Below are 7973 nucleotides of genomic sequence, written 5' to 3'. Positions count from 1 at the left end.
ATCAAACCCAAATCCTGCACCAAGTGATAGGAGCAGAAGGGGGACTGGGCACCACCTTTGTGTTCCTCTTCTTTCTCCCTATGCTATCCTATTCCAGCTTCCAGACTGTGAGGAACCTAAGCCTGGGGCAATGCAGATAATGGGAATGGTGGTCTTCCTCAGGAAGGAGGGCTGGCAAGAGAGCAGGGGCTCAGAGGAGGATGTTTGGGGAGTAAGGAAGGTGGAATCTGAAAAAGAGAAGCCAGGTTCCTGGCCCTGGACCAAACCAGGAAGAGGACCTGGATATGGCAAGTAAAGCATTGAGAAGCTCCTGAAACTGATGAGATTCCAGCAGCCTGTAGCCAGTGACTGGAACCTGGGGTATTCTAGGTGTGGCAGTAGTTGGGAGTCTTGTACCCGAAGGCTCTTGTTGTAGTCTATGCAGACCTGGGATGGGCTATAGCTAAAGGGACTAGGATGCTTGTAGGTCCTGGCACTGTAACAGAAATGCTCTTGCCTTTGATTTAGCTGAGACACTGTTGCAATACTCTGAGGCTGGTGTGCTAGGCTATAGCCACAACAATCAGATTACCAGAGGCTGTTGCCAAGGGTGTGTGTGTGTGTGTGTGTGTGTGTGTGTGTGTGTGTTCCTGTGTGCATTTTAAGGGAAGGGCTGTAACTGAAATGCTATTGACCCTGAAGCTATAGGTTTGAGGTTGGCACACCTGAGCTAGCTCTAACTGAGAAGCTGTTCTCTGTTAATATGACGTAGGTGGGGCTGTAGCTGGATCTAGTTCCTAGGAGATAAGCGGCTGTTGCTAGGAGTCTGTACCTGGGAGGCAGGCTGTTACCTGGGATCAGAGCAGAGCTACTGTTGTATACAGGACTGTAGCTGGGATGCTATTGGTCCTGAAGCTATAGCTGTGATGACAGTGTAGCAGGGATTGGTTATAGCTAAGATGCTATTGCCCAGGCTTGTGGCTGGGCTGTTACTGTGTGCAGGACTCTAGCTGAAATGCTGTTATGCCTGCAGACATAGCTCTGAAGCTCGAGTATAGCTGGGAGACCATTTCCTGGTAATATAGCTGGATTACTGTTGTGGGGGGGCCATAGCCCAGACTCTGTAGCCTAGGAGATGAGAGGCTGTTCCCTGGGATGCTGTTCTGGGAGACAAGATGCTACCTGAGATGGTAGCTGATTTGCTGTTGGAGCTGGTCTACTGTGGTGCTTGGGTTGTTCCCGAGTGGCTGTTGCTCAGTCTGTGGCTGGCTGGGTGGGGGAAGGCAAGTGAGTTCTGCCTTGAGGTCTGGGAGATGCCTTGAGGAGCCCAAGGCTGGGCGGGGGCTGCTGCTCTGGGGAGGCTTCAGCAGCTGCTCTGCTGTGGAGCTGGGAAGCCTGTTTTCATTACTGTTTTAACTCTTTTTTTAACCTTGTTTTTCTCTCGGCTGCACTTTCGCTCACTCATTAATTTTGGTATTTTTCTCACGGTGCCTCAGCCCCTGTCACGGCTGCCATGGCAACAGGAGGCAGTGTGCACAGTGCCAAAATATCTGATCAAAAAATAACCAAAATAAGCAAACACCAAAACGGCTGCGCTGGGGGCTATGGCTGAAGGAAAGCCAATGGCTCTAGTCCAGGAAGCCCTAGGCTCCCAAGGGACCCCTTTCACTCCCCCCTTTTCCCCAGAGAAGCTTTGCTGAACCTTCTGATAACCTCGGAGGTCCCTATCCAAGGGACCCTCAGGACACGTCCTCCCAGGACTCAGATTTTCAACTGTCCCTGCCAGGAGGCAGGTTTGTCTGAGGTAGGAGCTTTGGAAGGGTATGGGTATGAGGACCAGGGCTCCCTTCCTAGGAGCCAACAGTCAAGTATCTAAGCAGCTCCCCACCTGCCAGAGCTGCACACATCTGCACCCACCCACCCACCTACCCCTCGCCTGACTCCTCCCTCCTTAGTCTTCCTCAGCCTTCTCTGCTCTCAACCCCTGCTTGGCCACCTCCACTTTCTTCTTTTCATACCCAACATTCTGACAGGCTGAACAGAGGGTAGAAATCTGCAGCCTCCAGGCCTACCCTCCAAATTTTCAGGGGAGGGGCATGCCACAACTAACATTCCAATGTCCAATTTCAATGTCTCTGGCCACCCTGAGTTCTATCTGCCTAGGAGACAGTCCTAAACAGACCACACCACACCCCTCTAAATTCTCCTCCTATTTCCAAGGAGTCTTCTAGGTCTTGGGGCCCTTCTCTCAAACAGGCATGTCCCCTGGAGAGTAAAAGAATAGAGCTTCATGGGAAGGAGGAAGGGGCAGCCTTCTGAGTACTACCTGTCTCCCTTCCTTCCTTCCCCATGAATTTCCTCTCGAAGGGGTTTGTCTAGATGTCTGGAGCACTGAGAACTGGAGGAACCAACAGGAGCCTCTCTGCCCCAATCACATCACACAATTACATCTCTAGCCCCTCTTCCACATGCCCCCTACCCCCATAGCAGGAGTCTCCCTCCCAACTGGTTTCAGTCCCCTTCTAGGAATAGCTAGTACTTACCTCCTGCTCCTTACTTTCAATTCCTATTCCCCCCCTCCCCCACAGAGCTGTAGTGGCCTTGGCCTCCTGGCAGAGCCTTCCTGGGCCTGTTTCCATAGAAACCGGGTAGTCTCTGTAATGCAGGAAGGGGAGGGAAGAAGGGAGCAGGAAGGAGGGACCAGACCTCAGGGACAGCCCCAGAAAGGGGGACTTGGGCACTGAGAAGAGAAGGGAAACTGGTCCACTCAAAGAGAGGGTGGGACCTTGATTGGGGGGGGGGTGAGAGTGGAGGGTTGAAGGAAGAGGGGAGAGAGGAGGTAGCAAAAGAGAAACAGGTTCTGTCCTCATGCAGCTTCTTGGCTACCTCCTGAGGGGACACACACTGTCTCTTCACCTCTGGTAGAGAGAGGGGGGTTCCACTCCCCCCAAAATCCTTTACCAAGAAATGCCTGACTGGGGATGAATGTCTTTCCCAAAAGTCACCTCTCTCTAAGACTCGAACCATAGTATACCTTCCCTCCCCCAGGAGCTCCCCCACTTGTCCCAGCCCACTGGCTCTGTGCTCTGGAGGCTGGGCAGCCCCAGGGACCCAGTGGCCGCTGCTGACCCTATGGCGTGCAGTTCTCAAAGGCCCCATTCATCTCTGGGGGCTGAAGGCACCATTGTCCCCAGAGGGGGGTGGTGGGGCTGGAGGGGGTCTCCAGTCAGAAGAAAGGAATGTGTCTGGTGAAGTTGCCCCAGGGCTCAGTTTCCAGGTCCCCACCAGATCTCCAGCAGGACCCTTTCATGACCCCAGACCGTCCATCAGTTGCTCCCAGCAGCCTTTGCGACTCTCCTAAGGGTGGGTACTGCCCCGGCTGCAGCGGGTGGCGCGGCGCGGCGGGGGAAGCCTCACCCCAACGCTCGGGTTCACGCTGAGAATCTTTTCTGGGGCTAGGAGCTGTCCAGCACCTCGGTCCTGACGGGAATCGCGGGTTCGCCTAGATGCCATGGGACAACTGGTAAAAGGAAGCTCCCCCCCACCCACGCTATGACCACAAACTACACCTGACATAAGTGGGCTTACTTATAGGGACCCATCGGCGCCCAGAACTGACCCAAGGAGCAAATCGATCCGTGCTCTGTCTAAGCAGAGCTGAAAGGACAATCAGAGGCCACTCCCCTGGGATTCTGTCCTCAACCTGGAAGAAGAAAGCCTGAGGGGGCAGGCCCTGCCTCTCCTTCCTCCCATCTCTCTCTGCCTCTGTTTCTGTTTTCCTCTCTCTCTCCTCACTCCTCTCTTTCCCTCCCTGCTGGGTTGGGGGCTGCTGATTTATCATTTCTCTGCTCTGCTAATGTGCTCCCTGCTGTGGGGAGGGATCATAATTCTGGGAGATGATTAAGTTTCAAATTGTTTTTCTTCGTGTTGTTGAAGATGAGGCTTTAATATGGTTCTTCCCCTGACTGGGGCTGCCCTGGCCCCTGCCTCCTGCCCCCAACCCTCCTTCCTACCACTCTCCTTTCTGATAAGCCAGATCTGGGATTGTGGGGTCCCCTCTAAACTTTTGTGTGTAGGGGGAGGGAGCATGGACCTACACATGATGAAAAGGGAAATACGTATAAGGCAAAGGTAAGAAACACAGGTTTTCGAAGTCAGAATTTAAATCATCACTCTTCCTCTTCTTACCTGTATTTCTTCGATTGAGGTGCTTAAACTGAAGCTAAGCTTCAGTGTCTTCATCTTGTAAGTGGGGATAATTTGACAATTGCCTCACAGAGTGCCTATGTAGATTAAAAATGATAATTCAGGGGCCTCCCTAGTGGCACAAGGGTTAAGATGCAACCTATGAAGCTATCTGCAGCCACTGCAGCACAAGTTCAATTCCCGGCCAGACAGGGAGCTACCCACATGGCTCAGCAGACCACTCCTGACTCACGCGCTGCTCCCCTCAGCAGTGTAATTTGGTCAATCTGCCTGTTCTGTTCCCCATTCTGTCTCTGGTGAATCCTCTCACCCCCTCCCCCACACCTCTGGCCTGTACCCCAGCTCCTATATGCATAAATAAATAAATATTTTTTAGAAATGATAATTCATGCCTAGCAGAGTAGTGGTTCTAGTACACACATATCCCATTCTGTGTGATCCTGTCTCCCCCATCTCCCTTAACTTTCTTCTTGTATATCTGATGTCTACTATTTTCCAGGCACTGTGCTATAGAGATTACATTCTCCAGGAGTGAGGAGGTTGGTTTGGCTTAACTGTCCCTCAAACACCACTTCATTCACCGCCTTCCCTCCTTTCAAGTTAATTTCACTCCAATTATACCATCCCACCTACTCCCAGCTCTTCCTTCATTATTCCCACTTCATTCTTCCTTCTTTGCAATCTTATTACTTCACCTTGATTCTTATCCTCCTAACACACGTTTCTTTTACCTCTTCATTATTCTTCATCTCATTTGGGGCCATCACAGTGAATAAAGAGGTTGAATTTTTCAAACTAAGAGAGACACTCCTGGGTTATACTGTGTGTGTGTGTGTGTCTTTGAGAGGCATATATACACATTAATTCATATTCACCCATGAGCCTGCAGCAAAGTTCTGAACTCTCACATTTGATCTGTGTGCTTATCTGCCTGTTTTTCCCTAGGTATAAGCCATATAACCCTTGAGGTATATCGCTATGTCCTTTCTACCTGCCTACTCACCTGTCTACCTGCTCTACCTCTGCATCTGTGTTATAGGAGATGGAATAGGAGAGCCAGCTGATTGTCAGCAGGAGAAGCTGATTTATGATAATGCATTTTTGTTTCTGTGTATCTTCACAATACTGGCTTTCTCCACCTCCCCCAGTTTCTCTGAGAATTCGTTTCAAGACCCTTTCAGTGCTGTAGGTGAAGGGTGGGGTAATTTTCCCTACCTCTCTGGGTTCTTCTTGGGCTACTTGTGCAAACAAATTAACATCAGAGAGAATAGGAGGGAAAAAGAAATAATTACATATGTAATTTAATTACACGTGTATGGAGAATTTACATGGCTGTCAATTCTAGAGTAAATGGGTTTTTATTCTTGAGCTAATGAATGGGATCACGACCCAGGGCATCAAGGAAAGAGGAGGAGGTCTCACATGATGAGGAGAGAATGACTCATATGACAAAAGCAGATACCTAGATATTTGCCCTGCCATAACATAGGCTTCTTCAATAGAAAGGTTTTTTCAAGAGATGACCCTAAATCTGGGTAATCTTCATTCTTCAAGGTAATAGTAATAGTTTCTCTTGAAGCCCTCAGGGCCTCAATTAGCCTTACTTCCTCATACCAATGTGACACTTACTGAGAAAAGCCTGTTCTGGCCACTTTGGGAAAGCCTGTCCTTCAGCACAGGAAACAGAGATTACTCTAGGTATTTTAAACTGAAGGGAATTTAATATAGGGAATTAAGTGACTACAACATCATTGAAAAGATTGATGGAATGGACTCCTAGCAGCTACTCCTGAATTGCTAATACATATGTCATGATCAGAAAGAGGGGGTCTCAAAAAGCCACCACTGGAGTGGTTGAACTAGAAAACCCATTGCCAGAGATTTCCTATCTCACAATTGGGAAAATGAGACAAGGAAGCTGGACTGGCTGTTACTAGAGAATCCCAGGTCTCAGGATCATGCTTGCCAGAAGAAAGACCAAATAGCAGGAAAAAGCTTCGTCCTCCTTTATACCTTCTCCTCACACAGGTACACTTAATTGTGAGGGAGTCAGGGAAATGGATTCTAGCTTGCTAGTCTCTATAACACATTAGAAGAAAGTAGGAGTAGAGGATGAATGCCAATTGACCATATTCAACACAAACTTAGACCCTGCCCCTTAGGAGCTCACAGACAAGAGGAAATAACATCAGGATCAATGCAAACTGAAAGGATGAACCAGAAAGTGTCTGTGACAAACCAGATTTCAGCCATATAAGGTCTGGGACCTTAGTAGTCTTAAACTAATCTCAGACCTAATTTGGACTATGAAGCTCAGGCTCTGCTAATCATGGGAAGAATGAAGCTAAGTGAAGTCAGTGCACGAGGGAGAGAGGGGGAAGAAGAGACCATGACCCCATGCCAGATACAGTTCTCATTTCCTGATAAGGGATACACAATTGTCCAGGATCCTGCATCAGTCCAGTGAAAACAGGTCCCACGCTCAATGGCAGCTCCTTCCTCACACTGATGGGCTTTAGTTTATGTGGCCCCTATGTGGTTCATCTGCTAGCTGCCTCAAGATCATCATTGCAAAATCAGGCCCCAGGATCACCTCTGGGATCACCACTGGGAAAAGAATGGAGAGAAAAGACAAAGTAGCCCAATCTCTCAAGCAGGAGGGTCCAAGACTAGGCAAGTTTTGGCAGGGAACATCGAAGAACTGCTGCCTTTCACATGTCTGTATCTCTCTACTGCAATTCCAGATGTTTTGGCATCTCTTCTCTAACTCCAGGAATCAGGAACCAGGTCTAGGTGATTCTAGGACAAGAGAACAGGATCCAAAATAAATCCCAAGTCCAAAAAGGGCATCCATTATATCTGCTAAGTGAGTATAAAAGTAGGGAGATGGCTAGCTTGGCATCTCCTTGTGGGTTTAAAGTGAAAGGTATATCCTGTATATCCTGGTAGATACAAGCTCGGCCTCAAGAATCTAGTCCAAGTTCAACTGCTTCCTATGTATGTGACCTTGGATCAGTTACTTAATTCCTCTCAGCTTGAGCCTTTATTTGTAAAATGGGAATATTATGTACTTAACTCACAAGATGGTTGGAAAATTAATTGAAGTGATTATATATAAATACACAAAAAGTGCTAAGCCCAGTACCTGGCATATAATAAGCTTTCAGTAAATGGTAGTTGTTAGTATTTTTGTTATCATTATTGATACCATATGTTCTAAGAAACAAACCTCTCCCTTCTTAATTAGCAGGAAACAACTAGAAGAGGGAGTTCCTCATATGAGGCTTGCTCCAGAAGTGGGCTCTTAGTCACATTCTGGAGAAATAGGGAGCCAGACCAGGACAGGAAGCCTCTTAAGCCCATTCCCTCCAGTGGAGGAGTCTCTGTTTCCTTTAATCTTAGTGTTGTCTCTTTGAGTTTCATTGGAAATATTCTTTTTTTTTTTTTTAAAAAAAAAAAAGATTTATTTATTTAGGCACACAAGAACCTGGGTACAGGCCAGAGGTGTGGAGGGTGAGAGGATTCACCAGAGACAGAGTGGGGAACAGAACAGGCAGACTGACTGAAATACATTGCTGAAGGGAGCAGGGGCAAGTCAGGAGAAGTCTGCTGTGCCATGTAGGTATCTCCCTGGCTGGGGATCGAACTTGTGCTGCAGTGGCTGCAGCTAGCTTCATAGGTTGTGTCTTAACACTTGCACCACCAGGGAAGGCCCTCATTTGAAATATTCTTGGTAAAGAAATTGCAAGCTGGTAAAATAAGTTGCAAGTCCTGTTTGAACAGGTAGC

The sequence above is a fragment of the Talpa occidentalis genome, unplaced genomic scaffold (genome assembly GCF_014898055.3).
Source record: "Talpa occidentalis isolate TD23 unplaced genomic scaffold, MPIMG_talOcc4v2.1 talOcc4.13, whole genome shotgun sequence".
Taxonomy (NCBI): Eukaryota; Metazoa; Chordata; class Mammalia; order Eulipotyphla; family Talpidae; genus Talpa; species Talpa occidentalis.
Note: the sequence above shows the minus strand (reverse complement) of the source record.